This window comes from Arachis ipaensis, chromosome B6 (genome assembly GCF_059453495.1).
Source record: "Arachis ipaensis isolate K30076 ecotype BB chromosome B6, ASM5945349v1, whole genome shotgun sequence".
Taxonomy (NCBI): domain Eukaryota; kingdom Viridiplantae; phylum Streptophyta; class Magnoliopsida; order Fabales; family Fabaceae; genus Arachis; species Arachis ipaensis.
The window spans coordinates 107,569,010-107,581,077 of record NC_142441.1 but is presented as its reverse complement, the minus strand read 5'-3'; the positions used below and the strand labels follow the sequence as shown (position 1 = coordinate 107,581,077).

The following is a 12,068-nucleotide window of genomic DNA, read 5'->3' as shown; positions in this document are numbered from 1 at the left end:
CCATTTCTGCCATTGGAGTAAACAATTTTGAGCTGAAACCTCAGCTAGTTTCTCTGATGCAACAAAACTGCAAGTTTCATGGACTTCCAGCTGAAGATCCTTTTCAGTTCTTAACTGAATTCTTGCAGATATGTGATACTGTAAAGACTAATGGAGTAAATCCTGAAGTCTATAGGCTCATGCTTTTCCCCTTTGCTGTAAGAGACAAAGCTAGAATATGGTTGGACTCTCAACCTAAAGACAGCCTGAACTCTTGGGATAAGCTGGTCAAGGCTTTCTTAGACAAGTTCTTTCCTCCTCAAAAGCTGAGTAAGCTTAGAGTGGATGTTCAAACCTTCAGACAGAAAGAAGGTGAATCCCTCTATGAACCTTGGGAGAGATACAAAGGACTGACCAAAAAGTGTCCCTCTGACATGCTTTCAGAATGGACCATCCTAGATATATTCTATGATGGTCTGTCTGAATTAGCTAAGATGTCATTGGATACTTCTGCAGGGGGATCCATTAACCTAAAGAAAATGCCTGTAGAAGCTCAAGAACTCATTGACATGGTTGCTAATAACCAGTTCATGTACACTTCTGAGAGGAATCTTGTGAATAATGGGACGCCTATGAAGAAGGGAGTTCTTGAAATTGATACTCTGAATGCCATATTGGCTCAGAATAAAATATTGACTCAGCAAGTCAATATGATTTCTCAGAGTCTGAATGGAATGCAAGCTGCATCCAACAGTACTCAAGAGGCATCTTCTGAAGAAGATGCTTATGATCCTGAGAACCCTGCAATAGCAGAGGTAAATTACTTAGGTGAACCTTATGGAAACACCTATAATCCATCATGGATAAATCATCCAAATCTCTCATGGAAGGATCAAAGGCCTCAACAAGGCTTTAATAATGGTGGAAGAAACAGGTTTAACAATAATAAACCTTTTCCATCATCCACTCAGCAACAGACAGAGAACTCTGAACAAAATACTTCTAATTTAGCAAACTTAGTTTCTGATCTATCCAAGGCCACTGTAAGTTTCATGAATGAAACAAGGTCTTCCATTAGAAATTTGGAAGCACAAGTGGGCCAGCTGAGTAAAAGGATCACTGAAATCCCTCCTAGTACTCTCCCAAGCAATACAGAAGAGAATCCAAAAGGAGAGTGCAAGGCCATTGACATAAGCACCATGGCCGAACCTGTAAGGGAAGGAGAGGACGTGAATCCCAAGGGGGAAGACCTCCTGGGACGTCCAGTGATCAATAAGGAGTTTTCCTCTGAGGAACCAAAGGAATCTAAGACTCATCTAGAGACCATAGAGATTCCATTGAACCTCCTTATGCCATTCATGAACTATGATGAGTATTCCTCTTCTGAAGAGAATGAGGATGTCACTGAAGAGCAATCTGCCAAGTTTCTTGGTGCAATCATGAAGCTGAATGCTAAATTATTTGGTATTGAAACTTGGGAAGATGAACGTCCCTTGTTCACCAATGAACTAAGTGATCTGGATCAACTGACATTGCCTCCGAAGAGACAGGATCCTGGAAAGTTCATAATACCTTGTACCAAAGGCACCATGATCTTTAAGGCTCTGTGTGACCTTGGTTCAGGAATAAACCTCATGCCCCTTTTTGTAATAGAGAAACTGGGAATCTATGGGGTGCAAGCTGTTAAAATCTCATTAGAGATGGCAGATAATTCAAGAAAACAGGCTTATGGACAAGTAGAGGACGTGTTAGTAAAGGTTGAAGGCCTTTACATCCCTGCTGATTTCATAGTCCTGGATAATGGAAAGGAAGAGGATGAATCCATCATCCTAGGAAGACCTTTCCTAGCCACAGTAAGAGCTGTGATTGATGTGGACAGAGGAGAATTGATCCTTCAATTAAATAAGGACAACCTTGTGTTTACAACTCAAGGATCTCTCTCTGCATCCATGGAGAGGAAGCAGAAAAAGCTTCTCTCAAAGCAGAGTCAACCAAAGCCCCCACAGTCAGACTCTAAGTTTGGTGTTGGGAGGCCACAACCAAACTCTAAGTTTGGTGTTGAACTCCCATATCCAAACTCTAAGTTTGGTGTTGGGGGAGTCTCAAGAATGCTCTAAACATCTGTGAGGCTCCATGAGAGCCCACTGTCAAGCTATTGACATTAAAGAAGCGCTTGTTGGGAGGCAACCCAATTTTTATCTATCTAATTATATTTTTCTTAGTTATATGTCTTTATAGGTTCATGATCATGTGGAGTCACAAAATAAATATAAAAATTGAAAACGGAATCAAAAACAGCAGAAGAAAAATCACACCCTGGAGGAAGCACCTGCCTGGCGTTCAACGCCAGAACAAAGCATGGTTCTGGCGCTGAACGCCCAAAATGGGCAGTATCTGGGCACTGAACGCCCAAAATGGGCAGCATCTGGGTGCTGAACGCCAGAATTGCACCCTGGAGAAGAGCTGGCGCTGAACGCCCAGAACAAGCATGGTTCTGGCGTTCAACGCCAGAAATGGGCAACAAATTGGCGTTGAACGCCCAAAATGGGCACCAATCTGGCGCTGAACGCCCAGAGTTGTGTGCAAGGGCATTTTACATGCCTAATTTGGTGCAAGGTTGTAAATCCTTGAACACCTCAGGATCTGTGGACCCCACAGGATCCCCACCTACCTCCACTCACTCTCTTCTCTCTTCTCAATCATCCTCTATTCCCAATAAACACTCTTCTCCAAAATCCTTCACCTATCACCTCCATCCCTCTTCCCTATTAACCCTTCACCACTCACATCCACCCACTCTTCCCCATAAACCTACCTAATGAACTCCACCTACCTTCAAAATTCAAAATCAATTTCCCACCCAAACCCACACTAAATGGCCGAAACTCCACCCCCCTCCCATCCCTATATATAACCCTCCATTCTTCCTCATTTTCACACAACACAACCCTCTCTTCTCTTCTTGGCCGAAACACAACCCCTTCTCCCTCTCCTCCATTTTTTCTTCTTCTTCATCTATTCTTTCTTCTCTTGCTCGAGGGCGAGCAAATTTCTAAGTTTTGTGTGGTAAAAGCATAAGCTTTTTGTTTTTCCATTACCATTGATGGCACCTAAGACAGGAGAATCCTCTAGAAAAGGAAAAGGGAAGACAAAAGCTTCCACCTCCGAGTCATGGGAGATGGAAAGTTTCATCTCCAAAGCCCATCAAGACCACTTCTATGATGTTGTGGCCAAGAAGAAGGTGATCCCCGAGGTCCCTTTCAAACTCAAAAGAAATGAGTATCCGGAGATCCGACATGAAATTCAAAGAAGAGGTTGGGAAGTTCTAACAAATCCCATCCAACAAGTCGGCATCCTAATGCTTTAAGAGTTCTATGCCAATGCATGGATCACCAAGAACCATGATCAAAGTAAGAACCCGGATCCAAAGAACTATGTTACAATGGTTCGGGGGAAATACTTAGATTTTAGTCCGGAAAATGTGAGGTTGGCGTTTAACTTGCCAAACATGGAAGAGAACGCACGCCCCTATACAAGGAGAGTCAACTTTGATCAAAGGTTGGACCAAGTCCTTATGGACATATGTGTAGAAGGAGCTCAATGGAAAATTGACTCAAAAGGCAAACCGGTTCAACTAAGAAGACTGGACCTTAAGCCTGTAGCTAGAGGATGGTTGGAGTTCATTCAATGCTCAATCATTCCCGCTAGCAACCGGTCTGAAGTTAATATAGACCGGGCCATCATGATCCATAGCATCATGATTGGAGAAGAGGTGGAAGTTCATGAGATTATACCTCAAGAACTCTACAAGGTGGCTGACAAGTCCTCCACTATGGCAAGGTTAGCCTTTCCTCACCTCATTTGCCACCTATGCAATTCGGCTGGGGTTGACATAGAGGGAGATATCCTCATTAAAGAGGACAAGCCCATCACTAAGAAAAAGATGGAGCAAGCAAGAGAGCCCATTCATGGAGCTCAAGAGGCGTATGAAGCTCATCACCATGAGATCCCGGAGATGCCTCAAATGCATTTTCCTCCACAAAACTATTGGGAGCAAATCAACACCTCCCTAGGAGAATTGAGTTCCAATATGGGACAACTAAGGGTGGAACATCAAGAGCACTCCATCATCCTCCATGAAATAAGTGAAGATCAAAAATCAATGAGGGAGGAGCAACAAAGACAAGGAACAGACATAGAAGAGCTCAAAGACATCATTGGTTCCTCAAGAAGGAAACGCCACCATCACTAAGGTGGATTCATTCCTTGTCCTTATTTCTTCTGTTTTTCGTTTTCTATGTTATGTGCTTATCTATGTTTGTGTCTTCATCACATGATCATTAGTAGTTAGTAACTATGTCTTAAAGTTATGAATGTCCTATGAATCCATCACCGCTCTTAAATGAAAAATGTTTTAATTCAAAAGAACAAGTACATGAGTTTCGAATTTATCCTTGAACTTAGTTTAATTATATTGATGTGGTGACAATGCTTCTTGTTTTCTGAATGAATGCTTGAACAGTGCATATGTCTTTTGAAGTTGTTGTTTATGAATGTTAAATATGTTGGCTCTTGAAAGAATGATGACTAGGAGACATGTTATTTGATAATCTGAAAAATCATAAAAATGATTATTGAAGCAAGAAAAAGCAGCAAAGAACAAAGCTTGCAGAAAAAAAAATAATAAAAATAATAAAATAGGCGAAAAAAATAGAAAGAAAAAGAAAAAGCAAGAGAAAAAAGCCAATAACCCTTAAAACCAAAAGGCAAGGGCAAATAAAAAGGATCCCAAGGCTTTGAGCATCAGTGGATAGGAGGGCCTAAAGGAATAAAATCCTGGTCTAAGCGGCTAAACCAAGCTGTCCCTACCATGTGCTTGTGGCGTGTAGGTGTCAAGTGAAAACTTGAGACTGAGCGGTTAAAGTCAAGGTCCAAAGCAAAAAAAGGGAGTGTTCTTAAGAACCCTGGACACCTCTAATTGGGGACTTTAGCAAAGCTGAGTCACAATCTGAAAAGGTTCACCCAATTATGTGTCTGTGGCATTTATGTATCCGGTGGTAATACTGGAAAACAAAGTGCTTAGGGCCACGACCAAGACTCATAAAGAAGCTGTGTTCAAGAATCATCATACTGAACTAGGAGAGTCAATAACACTATCTGAACTCTGAGTTCCTATAGATGCCAATCATTCTGAACCTCCATGGATAAAGTGAGATGCCAAAACTATTCAAGAGGCAAAAAGCTATAAGTCCCGCTCATATGATTGAAGCTATGTTTCATTGATAGTTTGGAATTTATAGTATATTCTCTTCTTTTTATCCTATTTGATTTTCAGTTGCTTGGGGACAAGCAACAATTTAAGTTTGGTGTTGTGATGAGCGGATAATTTATACGCTTTTTGACATTGTTTTTAGTATGTTTTTAGTAGGATCTAGTTACTTTTAGGGATGTTTTCATTAGTTTTTATGTTAAATTCACATTTCTGGACTTTACTATGAGTTTGTGTGTTTTTCTATGATTTCAGGTATTTTCTGGCTGAAATTGAGGGACTTGAGCAAAAATCAGATTCAGAGGTTGAAGAAGGACTGCTGATGCTGTTGGATTCTGACCTCCCTGCACTCAAAGTAGATTTTCTGGAGCTACAAAACTCGAAATGGCGCGCTTCCAATTGCGTTGGAAATTAGACATCTAGGGATTTCTAGCAATATATAATAGTCCATACTTTGCTCAAGTTTAGACGATGCAAACTGGCATTCAACGCCAGCTCTCTGCCCAATTCTGGCGTCCAGCGCCAGAAACAAGTTGCAAAGTAGAGTTCAACGCCCAAACTGGCACAAAAGCTGGCGTTCAACTCCAAGAAGGACCTCTCCACGTGTAGACTTTAAGCTCAGCCCAAGCACACACCAAGTGGGCCCCGGAAGTGGATTTATACATCAATTACTCACTTCTGTAAACCCTAGTAGCTAGTTTATTATAAATAGGACTTTTTACTATTGTATTAGACATCTTTGAAGATCTTTGAACATCTTTAAAGATCTTTGAACATCTTTGGATGCCTGGTTCATAGATCAGAGGGGCTGGCCATTCGGCCATGCCTGGACCTTTCACTTATGTATTTTCAACGGTAGAGTTTCTACACTCCATAGATTAAGGTGTGGAGCTCTGCTGTTTCTCAAAGATTAATGCAAAGTACTACTGTTTTCTATTCAATTCAACTTATTCTGCTTCTAAGATATTCATTCGCACTTCAACCTGAATGTGATGAACGTGACAATCATCATCATTCCCTATGAACGCGTGCCTGACAACCACTTCCGTTCTACATTAGATTGAATGAGTATCTCTTAGATCTCTTAATCAGAATCTTCGTGGCATAAGCTAGATTGATGGCAGCATTCATGAGGGTCCGGAAAGTCTAAACCTTGTCTGTGGTATTCCGAGTAGGACTCTGAGATTGAATGACTGTGACGAACTCCAAACTCGCGAGTGCTGGGTGTAGTGACAGACGCAAAAGGATAGTAAATCTTATTCCAGTATGATCGAGAACCTCCAAGATGATTAGCCATGCAGTGACAGCGCATCGAACCATTTTCACAGAGAGGAATAGGATGCAACCAACGACAAGGGTGATGCCTCCAGACGATTAGCCGTGCTGTGACAGAGCATTTGGATCATTTTCCCGAGAGAGATTGAAAGTAGCCATTGGCACCGGTGACATCCTTACATAAAGCCAGCCATAGAAAAGAGTAAGATTGATTGGATGAAGACAGCAGGAAAGCAGAGGTTCAGAGGAACGAATGCATCTCCATACGCTTATCTGAAATTCTCACCAATGAGTTACATAAGTATTTCTATCCTTATTTTATTAATTAATTTTGAAAACCCTATTACTATTTTATATCCGCCTGACTGAGATTTACAAGGTGACCATAGCTTGCTTCATACCAACAATCTCCGTGGGATTCGACCCTTACTCACGTAAGGTATTACTTGGACGACCCAGTGCACTTGCTGGTTAGTTGTGCGAAGTTGTGAACCATGGTATTGGCATCGCGTTTTTGGTGCCATTGCCAGGGAAAGAAAGAGCAATGAATTTTACATAATCAAAGTGTAATCACAATTTCTGCGCACCAGTGAACATGAAGAACTTAAAACCAAGTAGAAAAATATAACCTCAACAATAGAATCCAACAATGAACATCTAAAAACATTCATGCTAACATAGCATTTAGGCAATAAGAGGCAGCAATGTGTAGTAAACAAAATCAATAATCCAACACTTATAATGAAAAGAGAGAAAATAAAATCAAAACTAAACTAAAACCAACTAATTAACTAACTAACTAACTAATTAACTAACTAAAATAAATGGTTATCAATGGTGTTTGGGAGTGTTGGATGAGGGGTAGAAGAAAGGGGAGAAGAAAGGAGAGGGAAAGAAATGGAAAGAGGAGAAGAAAAGAGATGTGTTGAAGGAAGGACATCTGCGCGTACGCGCGGATGGCGCGCGCGCGGATGGTGGTGCAATGGGCGCGACGCGTACGCGTACATGGCGCGTCCGCGTCGATGGCTTATTTAGAGAGGGGCGCGTACGTGCGAGTTGGTTTGTGCGAAAGGCACAATGCTAGCGCAGCGTTTGCACAACTCTCGGGTTTTTGGCTTCGGGTGGAATTTCTCAATCCACGTGTACGCGTACATGGCGCGTCCGCGTGGGTAGGCGAAAATGCTTGATGCACGCGTACGCGCGCAGTGCGCGTACGCACGGATGGTGTTTTGTTTTTCAAAAAAAAATTTTCTATGTTTTTCCACCAATCCAAGCATTCCAAACCTCCAAACAGCTACCAAAACACCATAAAACCTTATTTAACATACTAAACTATCAATTATACTCAACAAATCAACCAAAAACATGAATTTAAACTAATTACTAATATGTACAAAACGAGAAAAATGAAAAGAGTTTACCATGGTGGGTTGTCTCCCACCTAGCACTTTTGTTTATTGTCCTTAAGTGGGACTTATGGGGAGCTCCTCTCAAGGTGGCTTGTGCTTGAAGCTATCTTGAAACTCCCACCAATGCTTGGTTCTCCATTGTGCCCCAAGATTTCTTATGGATTGAGCCAAGTGTTGATGGAGTTCTTCACAAGCTTGGGGCTCCCAAAGTTGATCCTCTTCTTGTAATCCGGGATCCCACACTTTATTTTCACACCCGTCTTGAAGTTGATCATCATTATTAGTCCATCTGGGTGGTGAGTAAGGTGAATTCTCTATGAAGTGCCCAACAATCCTCCTAGACCCATCTAATTGAGCACTATTCCAACCTTTGCATCCAACTCTTGAAGTATCAACCATAATGAGCCTTGATTTGCAATGCCAACCACGAAACATCTTTCTTTTACGCTTTATCCCACAAAGCATCCTAAGTTGACCATCCATTTTAAGCAAGCCATACTCAAGTGGGACAATAAAGCTAATAGAAATGAATTTTACCCACTCGAGTGAAGGAGTAGATGGCAACCTAGGTAAAGAAGCTTCTAAGGGTCTTGACAAAGCGTATCCAACTCCCGTCCTCCTTTTTCTAAGGATCTCCACCTCCTCACAAGATCTCTTAGTTTTAATCCTTTGTTCATCAATTCTATCTAAGCCTTTTTCCTTACTCAAATCATAAATAGGAAGGTAAGAGAATTTTACCTCCATATTGCCTTCAAATTCACCGGGAGAAGGTTCTTCATGCTCAAAGGATTCTTCACCACTAAGACTTGATGCTTGATCTTCATCACCAAGGGAGTTCAATTCTTGGTCTATCCCATCCAATTCTTCATATGGAATATGCCTTGGAAGGTGTGCACTTTCCTCCTTAGCATCAAGTTCGATCTTCTTGGAGGGGTTTCCTTCAACTCTATGTTCCCATGGAGGCTCCGCATCTCTTAGGTCTTCAACCACTTCTTCTTTTTCTTCAACAATTATGGTTTCTTCCAGTTGATCTAATACAAAGCAACTTCCTTCATTCTCCACCAATCTCTCCTTCATGTTATGCTCTTCATTTGAATCTCCACATGTAGCCATGGGAGTTCCTTGAGTGTTTAAGCATTGGGATGCTAACCGGCTTACCACCTCATCTAAGGCGGCCGTGAATTGTTGCACATCCCTTTTCATCTCTTCTTGTCCTTGAACAAGAACATCAGGATGTCATCCATTGGAGGTTGGGATGGATGGAAGGGTTCATCAATTTGGGAAAAGGGTTCATAGTAGGAAGGTGGTTCCTCTTGGTAGAGTTGTGGTGGTTTAACACTTTCCACTTTTTTCACTTGTTACACAACACGCTCCATGGTTGCTTGAAATTGATCCAATATTTTCTTGAGACGATCCCTTGACTCTTGTTCCTCTTGGATATCATGAGTAGGATCATATGGCTCTTGGATCGATGGACATGAGTATTCTTCCATGGGAGGTTGTGGTAGAAAGTAGAATTCATCTTGGTAATAATATGGAGGGGTGGTTCTCGAAAATATTGATGTTGGAATGGTGGTGGCTCTATATGTGGTTCATATGGCTCATATGGTTGTTGTAATGGTGGATATGGATGAGGGTCATATGAAGGTGGTTGGTGAAAAGGGGCTTGTGAGTGTGGTTGAGGGTTATGTTGTGGATATGGTTCATAGGCATATGGTGGTGGTTCTTGAAAGTCACAAGGATGCTCACCATAGCCATTTGATTGGTATGCATCATAGAATGGCTCTTCTTCATAGTGCATTGGTGGAGGTTGTTGCCAAGAGGATTGATTATATGCATATGGCTCCTCCCACCTTTGATTGTCCCATCCTTGATACACATCTTCATTATAGCCTTCATTTCCTACAACATAGTTAGAACCAAACTCATAGCCAAAGTGAGAAATCATAATGGAAAGAGAAAATAGAAACAAAAGCTAATAAGAAGTAATGAAACAAAGTCCTAAAACTAACAAAAACTAACAAGCAATCCAAAAATCAAGCTATTCACAATATTCACATATATACAATAACCAATAACATAACACCATTGCAAATCCCTGCCAACGGCGCCATTTTGATGATTGGACTTTTGTGTGGTTTAGAATTTCACAATTAAAATCTCGTTGCAAGTATACTTTCTAAACCAATCAATAAACCTTTCATACAAAAATTTGTTTGTCACAAGTAACAAACCCCTAAAATCTATAAACCGAAGTATTGAACCTCGGGTCGTTCTCCCTAGGAATTACAATAAAGTGTCTTGTTATTGGTTATGAGTTATATTTTGGGGTTTTTTTTAATAGGAGACATGAAAGATAAATGACAATGAAAATAAACTAACAACTAGAAAGGTCTTGGCAAGGTTTTGTCGTCAATGATCTTTATCCTAATCACTAACCACAACATGAGAATTGGCAAGGATCAACCCCATTAAGTCATCCTCTAACGAATAAAGGAAAGTCAAATGAGCTATGTCAACTCAAGTCCATAAGTCCTAGTTTTCCACCAAATCAATTAGTGAGATCTAGCGTTAATGGCTCCCAATCGTCAATCACTTGGAGATTAGTAACTCAAGAGTTCCTAAGTTACCTTCCCAAGCCAAGAGCATAAAATTCTACTCTAAAATCCAACCAAGCATTTTATCAAACACTTGGAAGGCATAAAAGAAAAACATAGTAAAATTACAAGGAAAGTAAATCTACACTACTCAATTGCAAGGAATTAAACAACAACAAATCAAATGAACAATAAAGAAACATGAATCATAAATTGCATTAAAGGAAAATAGAAGAACAAAGTGCATCAACATAAAAGTTGAGAATTACAAGAATTAAATGCTAAACTAGAGATAGGAGATGTAGAAGAAGAAGAAATTACAAAAGAAAAGTAAATCAAAGCATGAATTAAACCTAGATCTAAGAATTTCTAATCTAGATCTAACCTACTCCTAATTCTAATCCTAGAGAGAAGTGAGAGCTTCTCTCTCTAAAACTAACTCTAAACTAATCCTAATGTGTGTATGAGTGAAAATGAGTGAATCCCCCTTTTCCCCTTCAATCCTTGGTCCTTATATGCATTTTGGGCGCCAAAGTTAGTTGAAATTGGGCCCCACAGCTCTCAGAAATCACTGGACACGTTTTCCATTTAAAAAATCATGTGCGCCCATCGGCGCGTACGCGTACAGTGCGCGTGTGCGCCCCTTGAGGTTTTCACAATCCACGCATGCGCGTACAGTGCACGTGCGCGTGGATGCACATTTCCAATTCTTTCGCTTTTCCATGATTTCTCCACTTTGTATGCTTTCCTCTTCACTCCTTTGATCCATTCCTAACCTTTTCAACCTGAAATCACTTAACAAATAAATCAAGGCATCTAGTAGAATCAAAGGTAAATCAAATTTAGCTAATTAAGGATCTAGAAAGCATGTTTTCACACTTAAGTAGAAATTGGAAAACAATCATGAAACCATGCTATTTCATTGAATAAATGTGGGTAAAAGGTGATAAAATCCCCTAAATGAAGCACAAGATAAACCCTACAAATGGGGTTTATCAACCTCCCCACACTTAAACCAAGCATGTCCTCATGCTTAAACCAAGAAGGAACAAAGGGTATGGCATTTATTCAATGAAATTAAACTAAATTCAATCTACCTATATGCAACTATCTACATGAATGCAATTGCTTGGTCAAAATAAATCAATCCTCAAGAAGCACATATGCACAAGGGCCTAGGACTAGCAAGTCTAATCCACAATTGAATTGAGTTATTAAATATTTTTACAAACTTGCATGAAAAGATGATCATTGGTGAAAACATATAATTGAGCATCAAATCCTCACCGGATGTGTTTGCACTCTATTCGCTCAAGTGTTTAGGGTTGATTCTCTCAATTCTCTCATAATCATACTTTCTAAGATTTGTTTTTCTTCTAATAATCAACATTTATTCCATGCATGCATACAAGTATCATGAGGTCTTTTCATTGGTTGTAATGGGGCTAGGGTCAAGGTCGGATGCATATATGGTTAAGTGAGCTTGAAATTTGAATCTTTGATAAGCTTAGACTTTCACCTAGCCTATGACATCCTCTA

General features: G+C 40.4%; 1 non-coding gene across 1 annotated transcript; it reads right to left on the bottom strand.

Annotated features, from left to right (window-relative positions):
• Positions 1-311: 311 nt before the first annotated feature.
• Positions 312-419, bottom strand: LOC148562229 (small nucleolar RNA R71). Its single transcript, XR_015888113.1, has one exon. It is a non-coding gene; the product is annotated as a small nucleolar RNA R71 (small nucleolar RNA).
• Between the last annotated feature and the right edge of the window lie 11,649 nt (positions 420-12,068).